The sequence below is a fragment of the Pseudophryne corroboree genome, chromosome 5 (genome assembly GCF_028390025.1).
Source record: "Pseudophryne corroboree isolate aPseCor3 chromosome 5, aPseCor3.hap2, whole genome shotgun sequence".
NCBI lineage: Eukaryota > Metazoa > Chordata > Amphibia > Anura > Myobatrachidae > Pseudophryne > Pseudophryne corroboree.
Window position 1 is genome coordinate 99037456 of NC_086448.1, and position 26251 is coordinate 99063706.

At 46.9% G+C, this 26251-nt stretch overlaps 1 protein-coding gene across 3 annotated transcripts in view; it reads right to left on the reverse strand.

Annotated features, from left to right (window-relative positions):
- PTER (phosphotriesterase related) overlaps nt 1–26251 on the reverse strand; it is a 414219-nt gene that overhangs the window by 104435 nt on the left and 283533 nt on the right. The window contains exon 1 of one of the 3 annotated variants that reach the window (XM_063921500.1): nt 7193–7270. The exons of the other annotated variants lie outside the window; for them this stretch is intronic. The gene's annotated coding sequence lies outside the window, so the exon portion shown is untranslated. Of the gene's footprint in view, nt 1–7192; nt 7271–26251 lie in introns of those variants that run through there. 3 annotated transcript variants of the gene reach the window in all.

Sequence of the window (26251 nt, forward strand, 5' to 3'; positions counted from 1 at the left end):
AAGTGTGGCGAGTTTAATAGTGTGGGCTGGCTCCTCCCTCTATGCCCCTACCAGTCTAGAAACTGTGCCCGAGGAGACGGACATACTTCGAGAAAAGGAAATACACAGATAGTGGTGAGATTCACACAAGCTCACACATAACAGCAAACCAAGCTAACCTGCTTGAAACAATTCAGCAACAGCTGAACAACAGTACTTAACCAAGTAACAATGCAGTACTTAACCAAGTAACAAGGCAGTACTGAACCAAGTAACAACTGCAGGAAAGCGAAGCGCTGGGCGGGCGTCCAGCATCCTCTACGGACTACGAGAAAAGGATTTACCGGTAGGTAATTAAAATCCTATTTTCTCTTACGTCCTAGAGGATGCTGGGGTCCACATTAGTACCATGGGGATGTACCAAAGCTCCCAGTACGGGAGGGAGAGCGCCGAGGCTCCTGCAGAACCGATTGACCAAACTTTAGGTCCTCAGGGGCCAAGGTATCGAACTTGTAGAACTTAGCAAACGTGTTCGACCCTGACCAAGTTGCTGCTCTGCAAAGTTGTAAAGGCGAGACACCCTGGGTAGCCACCCAGGAAGAACCCACCTTACGAGTAGAGTGAGCCTTAACAGATTTTGGACACGGCAAGCCTGCCGTAGAATAAGCATGTTGGATAGTAAACCTGATCCAGCGAGAAATCATCTGGGTAGAAGCAGGACACCCAATATTGTTGGGGTCATAAAGGACAAACAGAGAGTCCGACTTTCTGTGAAGCAAAGTTCTCTTCACAGAAATCTTCAAAGCCCTCACAACATCCAAGGACTTTGAGGTAATTGAGGAGTCAGTAACCACTGGCACCACAATAGGTTGGTTGATATGAAAAGCCGACACAACCTTCGGAAGAAATTGCTGACGCGTCCTGAGCTCAGCTCTATTTTCATGGAAAATTAAGTAGGGGCTTTTGCAGGACAAAGCCCCCAATTCAGACACATGCCTAGCAGAAGCTAATGCCAACAGTGTGACCGCCTTCCAAGTGAGAAACTTGACATCAACCTCCTGTAAAGGCTCGAACCAATCTGATTGCAGGAACTACAACACCACATTAGGATCCCAAGGTGCCGTAGGAGGCACAAAGGGAGGCTGGATGTGCAGCACCCCTTTCAAGAAAGTCTGAACCTCAGGGAGGGAAGCCAACTGTTTCTGGAAGAAAATGGACAAGGCCGAAATCTGGACTTTGATGGAGCCCAAACGTAGGCCCACATCCACACTTGCTTGCAGGAAGAGGGGAGACCGCCCAAGTTGAAACTCCACCGTAGGAAACTTCTTGGATTCACACCAAGACACATACTTTTTCCAAATGCGATGGTAATGTTTAGACGTTACTCCTTTCCTAGCCTGGATCAGGGTAGGAATAACCTTTTGTGGAATGCCTTTCCGAGCTAAGATCTGGCGTTCAATCACCATGCCGTCAAACATAGCCGTGGTAAGTCTTGATAAGCGAACGGCCCCTGTTGCAGAAGGTCCTCCCGAAGAGGCCTCGGATCTTCCAGCAGTAACTCCAGAAGATCCGCGTACCAAGCCCTTCTTGGCCAGTCCGAAGCAATGAGGATAGCCTGAAATCTTGTTCTTTTTATAAGTTTTAGAATCCTTGGGATGAGTGAGAGTGGAGGGAACACATACACAGACTGGAAGATCCTTGGAGCCACCAGGGTGTCCACCGCCACTGCCTGTGGGTCTCTCGACCTGGAACAGTACCTGCAAAGCTTCTTGTTGAGGCAGGAGGCCATCATGTCTATGTGAGGTACGCCCCAAAGACTTGTCACCTCTGCGAACACCTCTGGGTGGAGTCCCCACTCTCCTGGAAGGAGATAGTGTCTGCTGAGGAAGTCCGCTTTCCAATTGTCCACTCCTGGAATGAAGATTGCTGACAGCGCCATCTCGTGTTTTTCTGCCCAGAGGAGGATCTTTGTTACCTCTGTCATCGCAGCTCTGCTCTTCGTTCCACCTTGTCGGTTGACGTAGGCCACCGTCATTACATTGTCCGACTGCACCTGGATGGCCTGACCTTGCAGAAGATGTGCTGCTTGTAGAGGACCATTGAATACGGCTTTCAGTTCCAGAATGTTTATTGGAAGGATGGATTCCAGACTTGACCACCTTCCTTGGAAGTTTTTCCCTTGGGTTACCGCGCCCCAACCTCTGAGACTTGCATCCGTGGTTAGAAGGATCCAGTTCTGAATCCCGAACCTGCGGCCCTCGAGAAGGTGAGGTATTTGCAGCCACCAAAGGAGTGAAATCCTGGCTTTCAGCGACAGACGTATCCTCTGGTGCATGTGTAGGTGGGATCCCGACCACTTGTCCAGAAGATCCAGTTGGTAGGACCGTACATGAAATCTCCGGTACTGTAGAGTCTCGTAGGAGGCAACCATCTTCCCCAGAAGACGAATGTAGGCTTCAAGACATTCCGGACCATTGTTTGTATCAACAACACTTTCTCCAGTGGTAGAAATACCCTCTGTACTTCCGTGTCGAGGATCATCCCTAGGAAAGACAATCTCCTTGTCGGCTCCAAATGTGACTTTGGAAGATTCAGGATCCAACCATGATCCCGGAGCAGTCGAGTTGTGAGAACAATAGACTGCAACAACTTTTCCCTGGATGATGCTTTTATCAGCAGATCGTCCAGATATGGAATTATGTTCACTCCCTGCTTGCGGAGTAGAAGCATCATCTCTGCCATTACTTTGGTGAACACCCTCGGTGCCGTGGATAGGCCAAATGGCAGCGCCTGGAACTGATAGTGACAGTCCAACAGCGCAAACCTGAGATAAGCCTGGTGTAGCGGCCAAATAGGAATGTGAAGGTATGCATCCTTGATATCTAATGATACCAGGAATTCCCCCTCCTCCAGACATGAGATCACCGCTCTCAGAGATTCCATAACGAATTGAGGTTCAATATTGGTCTGACCGAACCGTCCGGCTTCGGTACCACAAAAGGTTTGAGTAGTAACCCTTGTTTTCCAGATGAGGTGGAACTGAAACAATGACATTTGCCCTTTCCAATTTTTTAATGGCTTCCTGTAAGATAGCCCTTTCTGTCAGCAAAGCTGGTAAGCCTGATTTGAAAAATCTGTGAGGTGGGAGCTCTTGAAACTCCAGTCTGTACCCCTGAGATACAATATCTTGTACCCAGGGGTCCAGGCCTGAGGACGCCCAGACCTGACTGAAATTTCTTAGAAGTGCTCCCACCTGCCTGACCTCCAGGCTGGGAGGTCCACCGTCATGCTGAGGATTTTGAGGAAACAGAACCCGGCTTCTGTTCCTGGGAACCTGCCGGTGCAGGTTTTCTGAATTTTCCGCGACCATCTCTGAAGAAGGTGGAAGGGGACTTGGACTTCTTAACCTTTGCGGTCCAAAAGGACTGCATTGTAGACGCAGAGAAGGATTTTTTCGGCGTCGGAGTGGCTGAGGGAAGAAAGGTTGACTTACCCGTGGTTGCCGTAGAGATCCACACATCCAAAGCTTCCCCAAATAGAGCCTGACCTGTGAAGGGTAGGTTCTCCACACTCATCTTGGATTCCGCATCCGCAGATCATTGGCGCAGCCAGAGTCCCCTGCGTGCCGAGACAGCCATGGAAGACGTCCGTGCATTTAGATTTCCAAGGTACTTCATGGCCTCCACCATGAAACCCGCAGAATCCTGTATGTGACGTAAAAACATTTCAATGTCACTTCTATCCACAGTATCTAAATCCACTAGTAACGTGCCTGACCACTATACTATGGTTTTAGAAATCCATGCACAAGCAATAGTGGGCCTAAGTGCCACGCCTGAAGCAGTGTATATGGATTTGAGCGTAGTCTCATTCTTGCGGTCTGCCGGTTCTTTCAAAGCGGTAGACCCAGGGGGATCTGGTCTGAAGATAGGCACTGTCTAAGTCGACAATGTTTAGTTCGACCACTATAGGTCGACAGTCATTAGGTCGACAGGGTTGGAAGGTCGGCAGGGTTTCTAGGTCGACATGTGCTAGGTCGACAGGTCAAAAGGTCGACATGAGTTTTTCACATATTTTTTCTTTTTTTAATCTTTTTCATACTTAACAATCCACATGGACTACAATTGGAACAGTAATCCTTGCCCGAAGCATGGCGAGCGAAGCGAGCCATGCGAGGGGACACGGTGCACTAATTGGGGTTCCCGGTCACTCTACGAAGAAAACGACATGTCGACCTAGAAAACCCTGTCGACCTAGTGACTCTCGACCTATAGTGGTCGACATAAACATTGTTGACCTAGACACTGTCGATTTAATGATCCACACCAGACCCAGGGACAGGTAAAACCACATTTTTAGACAATCTAAAAACACAAGCAACTACTACAGAAGGGTTTTCCCACTTTTTCCTATCCTCTTCAGGGAAAGGAAAAGCAACCAGAATTCTCTTTGGGATCTGGATTTTTTTCTCTGGGTTTTCCCAGGATTTTTCAAATAATGCGTTTAATTCCCTAGACGCAGGGAAGGTAAGGGAGACTTTCCTGTTGTCTGTAAAGTAAGCCTCCTTGACCAGTTCAGGTACCTTGTCAGTCAGGGATGATGTGTAAAACATCCCGAATGGCCTCAATCATTAGCTGCACCCCTTTAGCAAGGGATGCCTCCCCCCGCAGTATATCCCCATCACCGTCACCCATATCAGAGTCGGTATCCGTGTTGACTTGCATTATTTGGGCAAGAGCACGCTTTTGGGGGCATATGCCAGGGGATTTAGATGAGGTAAAGGGAGTTGAATACAACAAAACCTCTACAGATTTTTTAAAAACCTGTGTTTCAGTCTCATAATGAGCTATCCTAGATGAAATCTGGGATATCATACCCTTAATAGAAGCCCCCACTGGGGTTCGGATTCAGACGGCTGAGACAGTATACTGCATTCCTGAGTATATGGAATAGACTCTTCTGGAGAAGATACACACTCTGCAGCACAAGATACAGAGTCCCTAGACATGGTAATGTGAGATATATAGCGTACACACACACACACACACACACACACAGGAAAATGTCAGACAGTTTCCCCGAAGTACCTTCAGAGAGACACAGAGGTAGGGAGCCAGCACACACAGCGCCCCAGTAGACAGTTATAATAATAAATGCCTGGCGCTGAGTGAGTAACCTAAACAGACTACACAGTAATGTGAATAAACACTCTCCCCCCCTTCTATAACCCCATGGTACCGCACAGGATAGCTGGAGTTATGTGGAGGGTCAGCGCTCCCTGTCAGCGTCTCTGTAGTGTGATCTGCAGGGAGAAAATGGCGATGGTGAGTGCTGGATCCGCTCTGAGAATCTCCACCCCCTAAAATGGTGGGTCTTCCCGCATTTATACAGATTATACTGGCCTGAGGTAATGGCGCTAGCAGTAGTACATATGTCCCTGATAGCAATAGTGACCAGTGTAAGGGTGTTTGCGCTGGCCCAGGGCGCACCTCACAGCGCCGCACACTGTACCTCTGAGCCCTCCCACCCTGATTCCATTTCCACCGGCTCCCCACTTGTCGGGGTGCCGGCATCCTACTCACCACCAACGTCTTCTGGCTCTGTTAGGGGGTGGCGGCAGTGCTGCGGGAGCGTGCGGTCGCCTCAGGGGCTTGCGATCGACACCCTCAGGAGCTAAGTGTCCTGTCAGCGGAGATAGGGGCCATTAACCTCAGAGGGTTGGATCCTACTCCCCCCCCTTAGTCCCACAAAGCAGGGAGGCTGTTGCCAGCAGCCTCCCTGTACCTAACTCTTTAAAAAAACTAAAAAAAACTAAAAGAATTCCTAGGAGCTCCCCTAGCTGTGACCTGCTCCACCGGGCACACTTTCTAAACTGAGTCTGGTAGGAGGGGCATAGAGGGAGGAGCCAGCCCACACTATTAAACTCTTAAAGTGCCCATGGCTCCTAGTCCCGTCAATACCCCATGATACTAATGTGGACCCCAGCATCCTCTAGGACATAAGAGAAAAAAAATTAACCTCAAACGAATGGAGAAAACATTTACGTGCTGTAAGGGCGGAAGTTCTCTCTTGCCCTCTCATTATGTCACTTCCAGGTCCTGGTCACGAAGGTAACATATACACAACCTTACAACTTCTGTTCCATGGTTGCATGATATACAATGTCCTCAGCCACTAGATTATCTTGCTACCTGCTTTGACTATTTGTACATTTATTGACTGTAACTACAGATATCTTTTGGACATCTGGACCACCAGAAACCCAGGACCACTCACCGTCCAACACACCCACTCATTCTGATGGTGGTACATATCCATAGGTGGCAAAATGTGGGGAAGGGGGGGCAAGGAAAAATCAACGAGCGAGGCCACAAGTCAGGTTAGCCGCATGGAAGGGGGGGGCGGTTAGGTTTAGGCTGCGGGGGAGGGTTAGGATTAGACTGCATCCCGGGGCGAGTTAGGGTTAGGCTAAGGGGAGGGGGGGTTAGGCTAAGGGGAGGGGGGGTTAGGGTTGGGCACCCACCTCGGAGGGATGGGGGTTAGGCTGCGGGGGGGGAGGGGGGGGTTAGGTTTAGGCAGCAGGGATGGAGGGTTAGGTTTAGGCACCTTCGGGGGGTGAAGGGGGTCGGGTAGGGTTAGGCACCAAGGGGGAAGATTAGGGTTAGGCTGCAGGGAGGGAGGGTTAGGGTTAGGGGGTTGGGGAGAGGGGGTAACACCCCTTACTCACCCCTGTCGGCTTATTAACAATCGGGATCCCAGTGTTGGTATTACGAGCACCGGGATCCCAAGCGCCGGCAAATCATACTGCTTCCGTATAAAGATCACTGAAAATGCTAGAAACAAAAAGCATTAAGATTTATTTGTTCTACTTCGAAAGAAAAAGAATGTAAAACTGAAGACATACTGTACCCAGTCCCGGTCACAGAACTAAACTTATGTACACTCCCACAGATATAATAGTATAGAACTGCAGTTGCAAGCATTGCTTAACCAATAGTATGCCAAGAAGCATCTATTGTTTTATTAAGATTTACTTATATAGCACCTGTGTAATTTTCCCGATGATTTCTAACAGTCCGGTATGTAGCCTATATGAGTGGAGTGTGGGCCCTCCAGGGGCTCATGAGAAAATGCTATAATGCAGCAGCTACTAGAAGAGAAAATACAATCCTTTAAGAACCACAAACTAACAAACTGCAAGTGCGAGACCTACCTAACTACAGCCCCCTGCTCCTTGTAAGAACACACAGATCTGCTGCAATCTCTACACACAGTCACAGCCTGGCATGCATTAGAGGAATAACTGTCCTAATGCAAACCACAAAAGGATTGGCTGATACAAACTAGGCAATGATTGGTCAGATTGGTCACATTAGCAGTACTGTGTGATACTTTGTTCTACAATAATCCACATACTAGCACTGTGTAGCAGCAGCAATGACCGACCGGGTGTAAACTGATTACCCAGCAGCTGATAAACGACTCAGGTTTCCTGTCACAGTTATCTGATATACCATACTGTGACAGAGAATTACTTCACCGCTTTACTGTGCAGCAGGGCTTAAAGTGGTCCAGGAGAGGTGGGGGAACTCATCTCCCCCACGACCCCTCCCCCTTTGCGCACGCCGCAAAAAAGGGTGTGGTCTCATAAGAAATGGGCGTGGCCACACAAAAGCACCCCAAATTCAAAATAATGCCTCACTGTAGCACAATCTTATTCACATTGCCCGCCCCACATACTTACAGAATGCCCCCAATAGTGCTCACCATTAAATAATAAGTAAACAAACACATATATATATATATATATATATATATATAAAACATGTTTCTCCAGCAGCACTCAATAAGGACAAGAGTCGGCTTTAGTGACTAAAGCCGACTCTTGTCCTAAATGTGTGCCGCTGGAGAAACATGTATGCCTAAATAATGATCATATTGATTTTATGAGGAGTGCTGTCTTGGGGAACACACACTGGAAGGCCTCCTCTCTTTCCCCTGCAGAGACTGACCTCAACTGTAGGCCTGCGGTACGGGAGGCTGTAGCATTGGCATGGCATGGCGCATGTCGGCACACGAGGAGAGAGTGCAGACAGGTGGAGAGGGAGGGCATGCGGTGTGACGTCATCATGTAACATCATGGGACGAGTCCAGGAGGGTGATTCAAGTGCGTGGCCGCCGACGAGGAAAGAAAGCACACTCACTCGCATGACCTGACAGCGAGAGCAGCAGGAGAGGGGCACAGGAATGTGCAGCAATCAATGTAGGGCACGCGTGGGGGGTGCCTGTGCGCACCAGTCACCCCCCGTGCGCACACCTATGATCCTATGCATGTGTGCTGGGGGACAGTGGAATCACGGGCTCCGGCGGTCCCATTGCGCTGTGCTGCGGGGAAACAGACTCGCTGGTCCCAGTATCTGTATAGGGGAAGAAGGGGCTGCTCTTTTGAATCTAGCGCCGATTGCGCACCAATCACGTATCGCAGACTGTTAGCCAATGAGTAGCTGCCACTAGGCAGCTTCTCATTGTCTGGCGGTTCACGAGCCGTGATTGGCTCACGCCAGCTTTTGAAATAGCTGCCCCTTCTTTTTATTGGTTCTGCAGCCGGTCCGCGAGCCAGGATTGGCTGGCGGACGCTGCAAACTTTACAATGCAGCCGGGACCTGATGCTGTGGCCGGACGGAGGTGGAACTGGTTCCGCCTGCAATTAGAGGTGACGGAACGCAGCCCACTTTAACCACTGACTACTACCTATAGTGGGCTGTGCAGTATTGATCCCACAGGAAGATGACACGGTATGCACCCGGCGGGATGTGGAGGGACCTGCTGCTTTCCTATTGCACTGCCCACCAGCTTAATTCCTAATCGTGTATGCTGTAATCCAGCAAAAATTCTGCATACTATTATCACTCAAACACATGGGGGAACATAGGGTGTATATCTATCCCAGCCAGCAGTGGCTATGAGGTAAGGCCAGTGTATATACTATATGTGGTAGTAGTGACAGAGGTGGGGTGTCTGCAATTTTGAGCATTGTAATGACTACATGTGTCCCTTGCAGCATGCTGGCGTCTGTGCAGCGCAGTTCCCATGTGGCAGGAGGTATGCGCCCGTAGGTCAGGCGGCTTGGCTGCGCTGCTGGAATGGTGGCACTGGTCCAGAGGGCCAAAGAGAGTGGAGAGCGCCGGCCGCGTGTACTCCCAGTTCTGGGAAAGCCGCGGAGAAGCTGCAGCTACAGTACCTCTGCCCCCTCCTTAGTACAAGATACGGGGCATCAGACGTCACCGGGCGCGGGTGGCAGCTGCGGTCAGGCGAGTCAGGGGAACGGAGAGCCAGCTTTTCCCTGGCTGCGCATAGGCTGTTACATGGATCCCGACACCTGCTGCATCCAAGACCGGAGGTGCGACCTCTAGTGATCAGTGTAGAGATGTAGTGGGCGGGCGGAGGCGGGGCAGCCATTGACAAGCCTGAAAGGCTTGCTATGATCCTCTTATGATCGTCCTTAAGTGCTGCTGTGGCCGGGTAAGGTGGGCGGGAGGAGGCGGAACTAGTTCCGCCTTCAGTTTTAAGTGACGGAACGCAGTTCCGCCCCGTTCCGGCCCACTTTAACCCCTGCTGTGCAGGGCACATATAGCATCTACCATTGCAGGGCTGCTGTGCCCAGTTCCTGCCACATCAGCTCTTCCTTATACTGTTACTGCAGTTTTACTTTTCTCTAGAAGTTTTTTTTTTATTTCGGGCCTATACTAGGGCCTAATCCATGTTGTACACAATGGGGATGATTTTTCAAGGGAGCGATTATCAGCAGCGATCGCACTGCGCACGCGCCAAGGTACATTTGCAATCACGCTCACAGTGACATTTTATGGCGCCAGCGTTGCTACTGCCGTGGCCAGTCTGCATAGCCATAGGTCAACCCTAGGAGTCGATGTTCCTTATTATTGCATTGGTGCTGCATATGAGTGCGCAATTGCTCCTATGGACTTCTTCCTTCTTGGGCGGGATGATTAGCAGTTCCATGGGTGTGGATCACAGGGTTGAGAGTAACTAGGTCGACAGTTCGACATTAGATCGACATGGACAAGGTCGGCATGGAAAAAGGTTGACATGAGTTTCACTTTTTTTTTTTGCTGTCCTTTTTCTCGTAAAGTGACCGGGAACCCCAATTAGTGCACCGTGTCCCCTCGCATGGTTAGCTTCGCTCACCATGCTTCGGACAAGGGCCCTCATTCCGTGTTGATCGCACGGGCTGCGAAAAGCAACAATACTCCGCCTATGGGGGTGGGTTTTTCCCCATAGCAAGGCTGCGTTCGCCTTTTGCAGCCCTGCTATGGGGAATAAATTTGTGCAGTTTGTAAGTAGGTCTAGACTTACCACCTGCAACGTTTTCAGCCTGTTCGGTCCTGGCTCTGACGTCAAATACCCGTCATGGACACGCCTGCGTTTCTTCAAACGCACATATATCTATAAAAACACCTTAATGGTCTCTATAACGAGGTCTTGCTTTTCAATATTTAAGAACAGTCTTTGAAAAAGATACCTTTGATAAAGTCACGTGGAGCGTGACGAAACGCGTTAGTATTACACCTCTAATACACCTGCTGAGGTCTCTCTCTGAATCCACAAGCACTGATCCATCTGATCTCCTCCTGACAGGTTTCTTTCCATCGACTGCGGTAGTGCCTTACCCCGCTCCCGGCCAGATAGCAACATTGGCGGCTTGATTCTCTTTTTTTCCTCCCGCTGCTGAGCGCCCGTGGGCATTGCAGGACTTGGACCGAGGACGCTCGGTTCAAACACCAGCCCACACAGAGAGGTAATAACAAGCATCTATGACTGAACCCGGTGAGACTGATTAATTGAAAACTTAGGGGCGGTTATAATCACATACCAACCACTACCCCCACCACAAGCATTCAGTGACTGTGGATCTTTTTCAAAGACTGTTCTTAAATATTGAAAAGCAAGACCTCGTTATAGAGACCATTAAGGTGTTTTTATAGATATATGTATGTTTGTTCATAATCAGTTGTCTTTTAACCTTCTTCATGGTTAATAAATTAGTTTGTTTATAACGGCTCTCATCTTTTTATTTTTCTCCTGAGACACAGTGCAGCCGTTTGTTAGCCCTTTATTCCTATTATCACGTTCACAAATTGTGCACGGCAGCGCAGTCTCTCAAGAGCTTCTTTTACTTCATTTATAGTCATTTATTCTCTGTAGGCGCTGACAGCAGTATTTTAGTTTTTCTTTGTTTCTTCAAACACGCCTGCGTTTTTCTTACCACTCCCTGAAAACGGCTCCAGACGCTGTGTTGCCGCCCAGGAGCGCCCACTGCCAGTCAATATTCAAGCGATCGCTTTCTTCTTTCCCTTCATTGTTACCCGGCAATGCGCGTGCGCATTACGGCCCCCGCACCTGTGCAGTAGTGACCCGGTCGCAGCTGTGCGAACGAAAGCACGCTGCGATCGGGTCGGAATGACCCCCAAGGTGCCTCACTGTGCTCGACACAGGTTACCATTCCCAATTGTAGTCCACGTGGATCATAAAGTATAAAAAAGTTATAAAATTAATTTTTTTTTAGAAAAACTCACGTCGAAATTTTTACATGCCGGCCATGACCATGTCGACCTAATGTATGTCAAACAATAGTGGTCGACCTAAGTGTTGTCGACCTAAAGACCGGTTACCCAGTTCCATAACCAAGAAAAATGCAGCTGTGTAGGTATTTGTATGCAAACATACACTAGTCCCTAACAATAATAATCTGCAGATTTGTGTATGTAGCAAGTAAAATACAGGGGGACCAAGTAAAAAAATTGGTCTCCGATGACATGGGCGCAAGCTTACAGTCCATCCGGAAAGTATTCACAGCGCTTAATTTTTTTCCATATTTTGTTATGTTGCAGCCTTATTCCAAAATAGAATTAATTTCTTCCCTCAAAATTCTACACACAATACCCCATAATGACGTGATTTTTTTTTTAGATTTTTGCTAATTTATTAAAAATAAAAAAACTGAGAAATCACATGTACATAAGTATTCACAGCCTTTGCTCAATACTTTGTTGATGCACCTTTGGCAGCAATTACAGCCTCAAGTCTTTTTGAATATGATACCACAAGCTTGGCACACCTATCTTTTGGCACTTTCGCCCATTCCTTTTTGCAGCACTTCTCAAGCTCTATCAGGTTGGATGGGAAGCGTTGGTGCACAGCCATTTTCAGATCTCTCCAGAGATGTTCAATTGGATTCAAGTCTGGGCTCTGGCTGGGCCACTCAAGGACATTCACAGAGTTGTCCTGAAGGCACTCCTTTGATATCTTGGCTGTGTGCTTAAGGTCGTTGTCCTGCTGAAAGATGAACCGTTGCCCCAGTGTGAGGTCAAGAGCGCTCTGGAATAGACTTTCATCCAGGATGTCTCTGTACATTGCTGCATTCATCTTTCCAACTATCCTGACTAGTCTCCCAGTTCATGCAGCTGAAAAACATCCCCACAGCATGATGCTGCCACCACCATGCTTCACTGTAGGGATGATATTGGTTACCTGTATTCTACCGCATTCAATATAAAATACTTTTACTCACACACAAGGCCATTAACCAAACTACACCAACATACATCACTTCGCTTATCTCAAAATATCTCCCAACCCGACCTCTTCGCTCTTCACAAGACCTGCGTCTCTCATCCACACTCATTACTCGCTCCCACTCACGATTGCAGGACTTTCATCGGGCTGCACCCACTCTGTGGAATGCCCTACCGGCTACCACGCACAATAAGACTCTCCTCTGGTCTCCAAACCTTCAAGCATTCCCTGAAAACTCACCTCTTTAGGCAAGCGTATCAAATTCCAGAACCGCCCACATAACTTTCATAAACCTTCCTATCAAATTGCATCCACTCTGCACAGTCTACACATATCCTCACATGTCTTCTCATTCTTCACTTTCCCTTCCTCTCGAAACCGGTTCACCATTGCTGTATGACCATATCATACAGCCCACCAAGAACCTTTGCAATCTGGCGGACAACTATGCAATAGATAGCACCTTTCCTTGTGTATCCGTGCCTATTTCCCTATAGATTGTAAGCTTGCGAGCAGGGCCTTCCTACCTCTATGACTGTTTGTTATCACCCAGTTTGTTATATCATTGTTATTTCCAATTGTAAAGCGCAACGGAATTTGCTGCGCTATATAAGAAACTGTTAATAAATTAATAATAAAATAAATATTAGCCTGGTGATGAGCGGTGCCTGGTTTCCTCCAAACATGACGCCTGGCATTCACGCCAGAGTTCAATCTTTGTCTCATCAGACCAGAGAATTTTTTTTCTCATGGTCTGAGAGTCCTTTAGTTTTCGTTAAAGCTGCCCGTACAGCGAAACGTGCACGTCGGCATTTCAGGGGCACACCACACTCCATATATAATAATGCAATGTTGTATAATGTGTTAACACACCAATGTTTATTTAATGTGCATTGATACTGCTACTACTAGAATTAGTCAAACCAGCAGTCTGTTTACAAGAGTCACAGAATCTAGTGTGGATCACTATAAGGGGAATTACCTAGGTTGAAACCCACATAGGAAGTAATCACTTTACTGATATTAATCCGCTGCTGACTCAATGTGGTGTGGTATGCTGTGCAAACATACCTATATTTTGCTATTCAGCATTTGTATTGCTACCATTAGAGCCACGACAGTCAGAAACAGCAGACTACCTATAAGATTTGCATAACCCAGTAAAGGGTATCATAGCCTATTGCAAGGGGTACATCTAGGTTTTAAACCCATACTAGAAAATATAACAGTGACCATATTTACCCGTAGCTGATCAAGATAATTTCCCATCATAAGTATAGGAGTATGATATGTTAAGGTCCACTCTCCTACTACTTTTCCACACAGTCTGGTGTTATTAATAACCAGAGACTCCTGCATGAGTTATACTTCAACTGATACACTGTAGACCTGGCAGTCTTCTTTAGGAGTTGCCATTGCAACAATTGTTACCTTTTTTCTATTAAAAGCACAAGGTCAAAGTGAAACATTCTCTTGGTATAAGTTAACAGATAGTGCAGATTGTAGCATCGATCTGAACATCATTCGATACCAATAATATATTAAGTATAGCTTTATTTTATTTATTACGGAATAAATACAAGAGTGACACGTAATACCAACATATATATGAATTAATTCCTGCATCTTCCTGGATTATTTTAATTCAGAGTGAACATTGTTTGTGGTATCTATATAAGCATTAACACCCCTAAAGTGATCTATCTCTTTGTCAATTAACTGCCATAAAGATATCCATCTGACTGACTCAGACACAGCATAGGAATAACAAGTGCCATTATGAAGCACATGAATTAATCTTGGTACCCTCTTGACTCATTAATTTCCAAGAAAGTGTAGATAATAATACCAATACAACTGTAGCACACTCATACATTTTTCCAATTTTTTGTGTGGAATTAGATTCAATTGAAGTTATTATTTGGACCAAAAATGCCTATTCCAATTAGTGTGTAGCATGACAATTGCTGAACACGATTGACGCACAGATACTCACACCTCTATGAGGATTAAGATACAGTAGAGGTATATTCAGGCATGAATTAAGAACAACTTTTTAGGAATTATCCAGCACAAATGGTACACAATTAAAATACACAACTGCAGGAGTTATTGTGGTGTTGCCCCTTTTTAAGAATCTCTTTCACACATTTATTTCATTCTTTATCACCTATTTGTTTGTATGTGTCATATTTTAACCGCTATATTTTGCTGTATGTGTCCTATTTAAAGGGACCTTCTCTATATTAAAGTAAGCAATAAAAGCTACGTTTTATTACATTAAGTAACTCATCAAATTTATTTTGTGCACCCAACTTAACAACCGTCTTCTAGTCCTTTTTTTGTGCTGTTCTATAGTTTGGTTACATTAGGGTCGCACCCCCAGAGAGGAAAAAGGTCTACTCTAGACACACGAATATTGGGGATGTTCTAGGTTTTCCTATATATAAGAATTTGTCATATCCTTGATTCCTTACAAGTGTGCAGATGTACTTCTCCCAATTTGTTTGACTAGCACTCTACCATACAGGCCTGATTGGTGGATTGCTACAGAGATGGTTGTCCTTCTGGAAGGTTCTCCTCTCTCCACAGAGATATGCTGTAGCTCTGACAGAGAGACCATCAGGTTCTTGGTCACTTCCCTGCCTAGGGCCCTTCTCCCCCAATTGCTCGGTTTAGACGGCCAGCTAGTTCTAGGAAGAGTCCTGGTGGTTCCAAACTTCTTCCATTTATGGATGACGGAGGCCACTGTGCTCATTGATACCTTCAAAGCAGCATATATTTTTCTGTACCCTTCCCCAGATTTGTGCCTCGAAACAATCCTGTCTCAGAGGTCTATAGACAATTCCTTTGACTTCATGCTTGGTTTGTGCTCAGATATGCACTGTCAAGTGTGGGACCTTATATAAACAGGTGTGTGCCTTTCCAAATCATGTCCAATCAACTGAATTTACCACAGGTGGACTCCAATTAAGCTGTAGGACAACTTATAGGACAGGCACTTGATTTTAGTCTGTTGCATAGTTCAATGTTCAGCCCACTGGAAAACCCTTAAAACTTAAGGGGTCCTGCACCAATGTCACAACTTTCAATAATACTGCTGCTCCCCTTTCGAGTTAATCCTGGAATCCCACAGGACTTGTAGAATCTGCTAACAATAGAAAGATTTTAGTGCATAAAAGTATTTATTTTTAGGACAAGCAATAACAAACACTGGTTTAAAAATGGATAGCCTCGTACCCTGTAGGTTTGCTCTGTGGGCTGGCTACCACTTGGTTTGGTTTTTAATATCCCTGGCAACCTCCTCACTCGCCTCCGTTACCTCTGGGTACACATCCCGCACTGCAAGCCGCCATCAGGTACCACTCTCCAGAGCTGCTGTCGGAAGCCGCAGCATGCCGGGACCATGCTGGATGAACCGGGGAGCTGCAGGAAGAAGCCGGAACCTCACTCAAATCACGTCTGGCCTCGCCGAAACCGGATGGTGGCGGGAGAACCAAACTTGGACCCATTTAAGGCAGGGTAAGTACACCACAAGGTCATGTTGGTATATCTTTTTTTCACAGCACTGCACCTTGATAAAAATGTCCATAGGACGTTGAAACGTCGGTGATACTGGATATGCTGTTCTTTTTGTAACTACAGATCTTAATACATTTGATGATTTGAAAAAGTCTGGTGAGTGCCGCCTGGTTCTTGAATTGCTATGGGGGACATGCATGCAAAGTATTCCCCAGAGAACCCAGCTAAGTGTACATGATTGAAGGAGGGCACACTGTTGCTTGTCTATTGACAGAGAGTGCCATTAAGAAAAGTATTGGAGTGTATATATATATATATATATATATATACACACACTGCTCAAAAAAATAAAGGGAACACTTAAACAACACAATGTAACTCCAAGTCAATCACACTTCTGTGAAATCAAACTGTCCACTTAGGAAGCAACACTGATTGACAATCAATTTCACATGCTGTTGTGAAAATGGAATAGACAACAGGTGGAAATTATAGGCAATTAGCAAGACACCCCCAATAAAGTAGTTGTTCTGCAGGTGGTGACCACAGATCACTTCTCAGCTCCCATGCTTTCTGGCTGATGTTTTGGTCACTTTTGAAAGCTGGCGGTGCTTTCACTCTAGTGGTAGCATGAGACGGAGTCTACAACCTACACAAGTGGCTCAGGTAGTGCAGCTCATCCAGGATGGCACATCAATGCGAGCTGTGGCAAGAAGGTTTGCTGTGTCTGTCAGCGTAGTGTCCAGAGCATGGAGGCGCTACCAGGAGACAGGCCAGTACATCAGGAGACGTGGAGGAGGCCGTAGGAGGGCAACAACCCAACAGCAGGACTGCTACCTCCGCCTTTGTGCAAGGAGGAACAGGAGGAGCACTGCCAGAGCCCTGCAAAATGACCTCCAGCAAGCCACAAATGTGCATGTGTTTACTCAAACGATCAGAAACAGACTCCATGATGGTGGTATGAGGGCCCGACGTCCACAGGTGGGGGTTGTGCTTACAGCCGAACACTGTGCAGGACGTTTGGCATTTGCCAGAGAACACCAAGATTGGCAAATTCGCCACTGGCGCCCTTTGCTCTTCACAGATGAAAGCAGGTTCTCACTGAGCACATGTGACAGACGTAACAGAGTCTGGAGACGCCAAGGAGAACATTCTGCTGCCTGCAACATCCTCCAGCATGACTGGTTTGGCAGTGGGTCAGTAATGGTGTGAGGTGGCATTTCTTTGGGGGGCCGCACAGCCCTACATGTGCTCGCCAGAGGTAGCCTGACTGCCATTAGGTACTGAGATGAGATCCTCAGACCCCTTGTGAGACCATATGCTGGTGCGGTTGGCCCTGGGTTCCTCCTAATGCAACACAATGCTAGACATCATGTGGCTGGAGTGTGTCAGCAGTTCCTGCAAGACGAAGGCATTGATGCTATGGACTGGCCCGCCTGTTCCCCAGACCTGAATCCAATTGAGCACATCTGGGACATCATGTCTCGTTCCATCCACCAACGCCACGTTGCACCACAGACTGTCCAGGAGTTGGCGGATGCTTTAGTCCAGGTCTGGGAGGAGATCCCTCAGGAGACCATCCGCCACCTCATCAGGAGCATGCCCAGGCATTGTAGGGAGGTCATACAGGCACGTGGAGGCCACACACACTACTGAGCCTCATTTTGACTTGTTTTAAGGACATTACATCAAAGTTGGATCAGCCTGTAGTGTGTTTTTCCACTTTAATTTTGAGTGTGACTCCAAATCCAGACCTCCATAAATTTGAAAAAGTGCATAATGAGCAGGAGACCAATTGATGACACCAAGCATAGAAGGCATAATGGTATGTAAATACTCGTCCATGTAGTCAGAACATGGGAGACAAGTTGGTCATCCTGCAGGTGCATCCGGTTCAACAGCCGTTTCGGTGTTCTCCTGACACCTTAATCATGATTGCACCTTATGAAAATGACTGTTCCTGACTTCTCCAGTGGCACCCCTGCTCCGTGCCTGAATTGCATCACCATAAATCCGTGGAGTTCAGATTCGCCATCTCAGGATGCCACAGCCTGAACTGCGGTGCAGTAACTGCAGGGAAGCTCAGTGCTTCCCTGCTATCTGCCCGGCACATGGCGCTAGCTCTGCCCCGTGAACTCCCAGCAGCCCCTGCAGCCTCCCATGACCCATACCTCCCAACTTTTGGCTGCCATGAAGAGGAACATCTGCGCGCGCAGCGCTCGCCCCGAAAATGGGGCGTGGTCTATCGAAAAGGGGGCATGCTTTTCGTCACTGAGGGAGCATTCCCAACGCTCCGTGAGCTGCTGGCATGCCCCTTCTCCTCCTGTCTCCACTGAATAGACGCTGTGCGCATGCGCACAGCGTCTATTCACCGTTGCTCTGCTAAGCAGAGCAGCGAGTGCAGGAGCTTCCCAACTGCCCCCCACACCGCGGGACACTGTGGCCTGCGGTGTGGGACAGCGGGACAGTCCCAAAACAACGGGACTGTCCGCGAAAATCGGGACAGTTGGGAAGTATGCATGACCTCAGACGGCGGTGCATGCGCAGAAAGGACCCGCTGGCCGACTCCAATCACTGCAGAGGGTACCGCCGGAGAATACCTCACCTCTGGAGCCCAGGATACAGGATTGCATCGTTGAAGAGGTGAGTATACGTGAGTTGCTATCTACCAAAGCTATATATTGCATCAAACTGATACGTGATAGTGGTAAGTAACAATTCATGTTTCGTTTTGTACATGAATAGACCCCAAAGTACCAACTAACTAGCTTCTGTCATTTTTCGAACACAGCCTGTAACTTGGCACTTTAGAGCTGATTGGCTGGTACTGTATCTCTTTCTACTTTATCTCTCTCCAAGCTTTGATAAATCCCCCCCAAGTTTCTACAGTACTTTATGTTACTTTTCTTAATGACCTGGCTCGATCACTTCTGTAACATTACTCTGAAATTGTACTGTACGTTTAAGGGAAGATATATAACTCCTCCATCCCGCAGTTTGCAACCACAGTGATAAAGAATTCTATGTGGATAGATTAGGTAACAATAAATCAGAAACAGCATGAAGTCACATTAAGGAAATGTAACAGCTGAAAGAACTACATAGCGATGTCTGGAAGAGTCTCGCCAGTGCTAATCTCGCGCTTTAAGATATCATGGCTATAAATGAATACTCATAAAAAAAAATGCACTACAGTTATACATCAACGTTTGAAAGAAACGCTGCCCAACTTTCATTGTTGGTGGCATCACACATGTGCAGCTAGTGCTTTTCTAGCTTCCAAAGCGCTGATGCCCAATTTTTGTAGTGATTTTATTGCTTTACAGTCATAGCTGGTAATGCTTGTCTGAAAGGTCCTACCAGGGCCAAAGGTAATATTTCAATTTGAAGGCAGTAAATGTGATTTTAAAAGTTCAAGTTTTGTTTAAAAAAAAAAAAAAGAAAAGGAAAAAAAAAAGGATATAAATATCTTTTCTCCAGTGGCAGTTGTAGCACTGTTCCAGACTCACTGGCAGTTGGTGTGGCTCCCCTGTTTGAATCTTGGACTGCGCTGCAACTGCAAAAGAGATATTTATCACTTTTATTTTTTTGAATAACACAAAATGTTTTATATAAGAACTGACCCTGAAAATAAGGGACAGTTGGAAATTATGACATCCCCCTTTTACAGAGACAATAGGATTTTGGTACTTACCAGATAAATCCTTTTCTTTGAATCCATAGGGGGCACTGGAGTACTCTTGGGATATGGACGGTTCCACTGGAACTAGGCACTGAACAGTTAAACTTTGACTATACCTCCCCTCCATATCCCAGAGTACCTCAGTGTCTTTTACTGAGCCTAACTTGAGCTATAGAGGTTGACAATGGGGAAATACATATAACAAAACTGGACAACAATAAAGTTGACACCAACAAAAAAAAATGACAACTAACAGTTGACACCAACCCGACAGAATTTCTAATTTGAAACAATCGGTAAGAGTGTGTTACCATAATATTCCCTGCACTTACCACAACCAGGTAATAACTGCTCTGGGTGGGCGTCCAGTGCCCCCTATGGATTCAAAGAAAAGGATTTATCTGGTAAGTGCCAAAATCCTATTTTCTTTTTCATCCACTAGGGGTCACTGGAGTACTCTTGGGACGTACCAAAGTTTCCCCCGTGGGCGGGAGAGCTATTTGGCACTTGTAACACTAAACGACCAAAGCTAGATGCTGATGCCGCAAAAGTATCAAACTTATAAAAGCGCACAAACGTGTGCACTGATGACCATGTAGCCACCCGGCAAAGCTGTGTCGTAGAGGCTCCACGACCAGCTGCCCATGAAGTTCCAACAGAACGTGTGGAATGAGCTGTTACCGATGTAGGCGGCTGTAATCTAGCCTGAAGATAAGCCTGACGTATGGTCAGTTTTATCCATCTGGATAGGGTCTGCTTAGAGGCTGGCCAACCCATCTTGGCAGCATCATAGAGAACAAACAACGTATCCGTCTTATGAAGTGTAGACGTTCGAGACACATAAACGCGTAAAGCGCGTACCACATCCAGAGTTTCAGAATGTCCTAATAACACAGGAACTACTATTGGTTGGTTGATGTGAAAAGATGACACTACTTTTGGTAAGAAAGCGGGATTCGTCCGAAGTTCCGCTCTGTCATCATGAAACACCAAATATGGTGGCTTGCATGACAAGGCACCCAAATCTGAAACTCGCCTTGCCGAAGCCAAGGCTAGAAGAAAAATTGTTTTCCAAGTGAGAAATTTAAATCGTCTTTGAAAGTAAATTGACAAAGCAGATATCTGCACTTTTAGTGTGGATAAACGTAGACCTCCATCTAATCCCATCTGTAGAAATAACAAAAGACGGGATAACTTGAAAGATGAAGTTGGAAACTTCCTAGCTTCACACCAACCTATATAGGCACACCAAATTCTATAACAATGAGCTGCCGTAACCGGCTTCCTAGCTCGTAACATGGTTGGAATGACTGATTCTGGAATGCCCTCTTTTCTTAAGAGGGCTGTCTCAACAGCCACCCCGTCAAACGCAGCCGCGCTAAATCGGGGTAAAGAAACGGACCCTGTTGTAACAGGTCCGGACGTAGTGGGAGCGGCCAAGGATCATCTGCGAGTAATCCGCGAAGATCCGAAAACCAAGCTCTCCGTGGCCAATGAGGCGCCACTAGTATGACTGTGACGAACTCTCTTTTGATCCGTTTTAGCAATAGAGGGAGCAGCGGAAACGGTGGAAACAGATATACTAGACTGTATGGCCACCTGACTGTGAGAGCATCCACCGCCACTGCCTCTGGATCTCTCATTCTGGATACATACTGGGGCGTTTGATGATTGTGGCGAGATGCCATCAAGTCCACCTGCGGGTAACCCCACCTCTGGACCAGCATGAGAAATACGTCTGGATTTAATGCCCATTCTCCTGGATGGAAATCCCGACGACTGAGATAATCCGCCTCCCAGTTGTCCACTCCCGGAATGAATACTGCCGACAATATCACTTGGTGATACTCGGCCCAATTGAGGATTCGAGTTACTTCCCGCATTGCCATGCGGCTTCTCGTTCCGCCTTGTTTGTTGATGTATGCGACCGCCGTCGCATTGTCTGATTGCACCTGGACTGCCTGAGCCTGCAGCATGTGCACTGCCTGTCGTAACGCATTGTAAATTGCCCGGAGTTCCAGGACATTTATAGACAGCAATCTTTCGTGATCCGCCCAGAGACCCTGGAGCTGAAGATTCTGAACTACAGCTCCCCAACCTCTGAGACTTGCGTCTGCCATGAGAATTATCCAATTCCAGGTGCTGCACTGTTTTCCTGCGGTTAGATTCTGTACCCTGAGCCACCAGAGTAGAGACACTCTGGTCCTTGGAGACAACCTTACCCTGTGGTGAATCTGTAAGTGCGAGCCCGACCACTGTGCGAGAACATCTAGTTGAAAAGGACGTGAGTGAAACCTTCTGAACTGAAGTGCTTCGAAAGCCGCCACCATTGTGCCTAAGAGGCGAATGCACAAATGAACCGAGACTGTGCATGGCTTGAGCACTAATTGTACCAGATGACGAATGACCTGTACTTTCTGTTCGGGTAGGTAGATCCTTTGGTCTACCGTATCGAGAATCATACCTAGGAATTGAAGTCGTTGGGACGGAACTAGATGTGATTTCTTGAAGTTGACAATCCAACCGTGGTGAACCAGTACATTGTATGTCAGCAATGCCTGTTGAAGGAGGATTTGTTGAGACGGAGCTTTGATGAGTAGATCGTCCAAGTATGGAACTATTATCATTCCTAGAGATCTGAGATGAGCTATCATCACAGACATCACCTTGGTGAATACCCGAGGCGCTGACGAGAGGCCAAACGGTAGAGCCTGAAACTGGTAATGGTTCTGTCGTATTGCAAACCGCAAAAACCTTTGATGAGGAGGCCAAATCGGAATGTGTAAGTACGCATCCTTGAGATCCAGCGCAATCATAAACTCCTGTGGCTCTAGACCTGCAATTACTGATCGTAGAGATTCCATTTTGAATCTGTAGTAAGTGATGTACTGGTTGAGGCCCTTTAAGTTCAATATTGGCCTGACCGAGCCATCCGGCTTCGGTACCACAAACAGACTGGAATAATAACCCTGACCCTGTTGGTGCACAGGGACCGGAACCAAAACTGCTGCGTCCAGCAGAGACTGAATGGCAGTCTGCAGAATCGCCCTCTTGTCGTCAGACAGAGGCAGTCCTGTCCCGAAAAACCGCATTGGCGGGAGACAGTCGAACTCTATTTTGTAACCTGTTAAAACTAGATTGCGGATCCACCCATCTGTGGACGTCTGAAGCCACGCCAACTGGAATGACTGAAGACGTGCTCCTACAATAGGAGAACCGAGATGGGCTGGGAGCCCGTCATGCCACTGGCTTACCGGTGACTTTAGTGTCCTGACGAGTGGTATTGGCTCGTTGGAAACTACGTCCCCGACCTCGTCTACCTGGTGTGGCCGTTCCCCTGCCACGCCCGCGAAAGGACTGAGGTGTAAAAGATTTGAACGCCGGTCCAGAATATCTTTTTCTAGGCACTGTTGGAGGAAATGGTAAGAAAACCGACTTCCCTCCCGTGGCCTCAGAAATCCATTTGTCCAATTCAGGACCGAATAACTTCTCGCCCTCATAAGGTATTGCTTCTATTCCTTTTTTGACCTCTGTCTCCGCTCGCCAAGAACGTAGCCAGAGCGCACGTCGTGCTGTGACTAGTGATGATGAAAGGCGAGAAGTGAGCTGACAGACGTCAGTAGAAGCTGTACATAAATAGTCAGCCGCTTCCCAGATTTGATCAGCGAGAAGTATAAGATGATCATCAGTTAAGGCAGATCTGAGTTCTGTTATCCATACCATTAGAGCTTTAGTTACCCAAATGCCACTCAACCCAGGTCTAAGCAGCACTCCTGCCGCTGTATACATGGACTTCAGCATAACCTTTATTTTACGGTCCGAAGGGTCCTTGAGTGTAGTTGCAGCTGGTACTGGTATGGTTAATTTCTTTGTAAGTTTAGACACAGATGAATCCACCAACGGCGGATTCTCCCATGTAGCTGTCATAGAATCTGGAAACGGATAGCTAGACCTAAATCTGTGAGGTACAGAAAACCGTTTATCCGGATTCTTCCTTGTTTCTAGTAACATTTTATTAAGAGATTCTGACACAGGAAAACAAATTGGAATTCTCTGTCGTTTAGTAAAAACGACCTCATCATTTGTCAGAGGCTCCTCAGTTTCTGTAAAATTCAGAGACTGACGCACTGCTCTGATGAGATTATCAATACCCGGCCTGTCAAAATCGTCACCATCTGACTGCTGGACTACTTCGCCCTCCTCACCCACATCTTGTACAGTGAGGTCTGGTGAAGAATCATCAGACAGTAACATAGCAGAAACCGGTAGTTTATAAGAAAAATGAAACTTATCCCCTTTAGTCAAAGAGGATCTCCTTTGGTAAGGCTGAGACCCCTCAGGAAGTTCTAGCGGTCTCACCCTAGATTCAGATCTTGCCGCCTCTCGCTCCTGCCGAGAGGCGGCCAACTCTGATTGCAAACCAGCTAAAACATCTGCTAATATAGCCCATGGCGGGTCCGGGGTAGAAACTGGATTTGGAACCGGAGCAGGAGTTGTATTTGTTTCGGAATTTACCACACATACTTTACATGTGGTAAATCCGTCAGGTAATACACCCTTACAGACATTGCAGAAAAACTGCTTCTTAGACTTTGCTGGTGTCTTACTCATTATGTAAATAATAATAAAAGAAAAACAAAGACAAGAGAGAGAAAACCTGTGCGACTCAGTAAATAGTACTAAGGTGTCTCTATATATCTGGCCAAGTGTGCCAGTAATATGCCTGATCCCAAAATCCCCCTAATACCCCTGCGCCTTCAATGGTGGAGAGATGTATTACAGGAAAATCTGGAGAGAAACAGGGACCGGAACCAAAACTGCTGCGTCCAGCAGAGACTGAATGGCAGTCTGCAGAATCGCCCTCTTGTCGTCAGACAGAGGCAGTCCTGTCCCGAAAAACCGCATTGGCGGGAGACAGTCGAACTCTATTTTGTAACCTGTTAAAACTAGATTGCGGATCCACCCATCTGTGGACGTCTGAAGCCACGCCAACTGGAATGACTGAAGACGTGCTCCTACAATAGGAGAACCGAGATGGGCTGGGAGCCCGTCATGCCACTGGCTTACCGGTGACTTTAGTATCCTGACGAGTGGTATTGGCTCGTTGGAAACTACGTCCCCGACCTCGTCTACCTGGTGTGGCCGTTCCCCTGCCACGCCCGCGAAAGGACTGAGGTGTAAAAGATTTGAACGCCGGTCCAGAATATCTTTTTCTAGGCACTGTTGGAGGAAATGGTAAGAAAACCGACTTCCCTCCCGTGGCCTCAGAAATCCATTTGTCCAATTCAGGACCGAATAACTTCTCGCCCTCATAAGGTATTGCTTCTATTCCTTTTTTGACCTCTGTCTCCGCTCGCCAAGAACGTAGCCAGAGCGCACGTCGTGCTGTGACTAGTGATGATGAAAGGCGAGAAGTGAGCTGACAGACGTCAGTAGAAGCTGTACATAAATAGTCAGCCGCTTCCCAGATTTGATCAGCGAGAAGTATAAGATGATCATCAGTTAAGGCAGATCTGAGTTCTGTTATCCATACCATTAGAGCTTTAGTTACCCAAATGCCACTCAACCCAGGTCTAAGCAGCACTCCTGCCGCTGTATACATGGACTTCAGCATAACCTTTATTTTACGGTCCGAAGGGTCCTTGAGTGTAGTTGCAGCTGGTACTGGTATGGTTAATTTCTTTGTAAGTTTAGACACAGATGAATCCACCAACGGCGGATTCTCCCATGTAGCTGTCATAGAATCTGGAAACGGATAGCTAGACCTAAATCTGTGAGGTACAGAAAACCGTTTATCCGGATTCTTCCTTGTTTCTAGTAACATTTTATTAAGAGATTCTGACACAGGAAAACAAATTGGAATTCTCTGTCGTTTAGTAAAAACGACCTCATCATTTGTCAGAGGCTCCTCAGTTTCTGTAAAATTCAGAGACTGACGCACTGCTCTGATGAGATTATCAATACCCGGCCTGTCAAAATCGTCACCATCTGACTGCTGGACTACTTCGCCCTCCTCACCCACATCTTGTACAGTGAGGTCTGGTGAAGAATCATCAGACAGTAACATAGCAGAAACCGGTAGTTTATAAGAAAAATGAAACTTATCCCCTTTAGTCAAAGAGGATCTCCTTTGGTAAGGCTGAGACCCCTCAGGAAGTTCTAGCGGTCTCACCCTAGATTCAGATCTTGCCGCCTCTCGCTCCTGCCGAGAGGCGGCCAACTCTGATTGCAAACCAGCTAAAACATCTGCTAATATAGCCCATGGCGGGTCCGGGGTAGAAACTGGATTTGGAACCGGAGCAGGAGTTGTATTTGTTTCGGAATTTACCACACATACTTTACATGTGGTAAATCCGTCAGGTAATACACCCTTACAGACATTGCAGAAAAACTGCTTCTTAGACTTTGCTGGTGTCTTACTCATTATGTAAATAATAATAAAAGAAAAACAAAGACAAGAGAGAGAAAACCTGT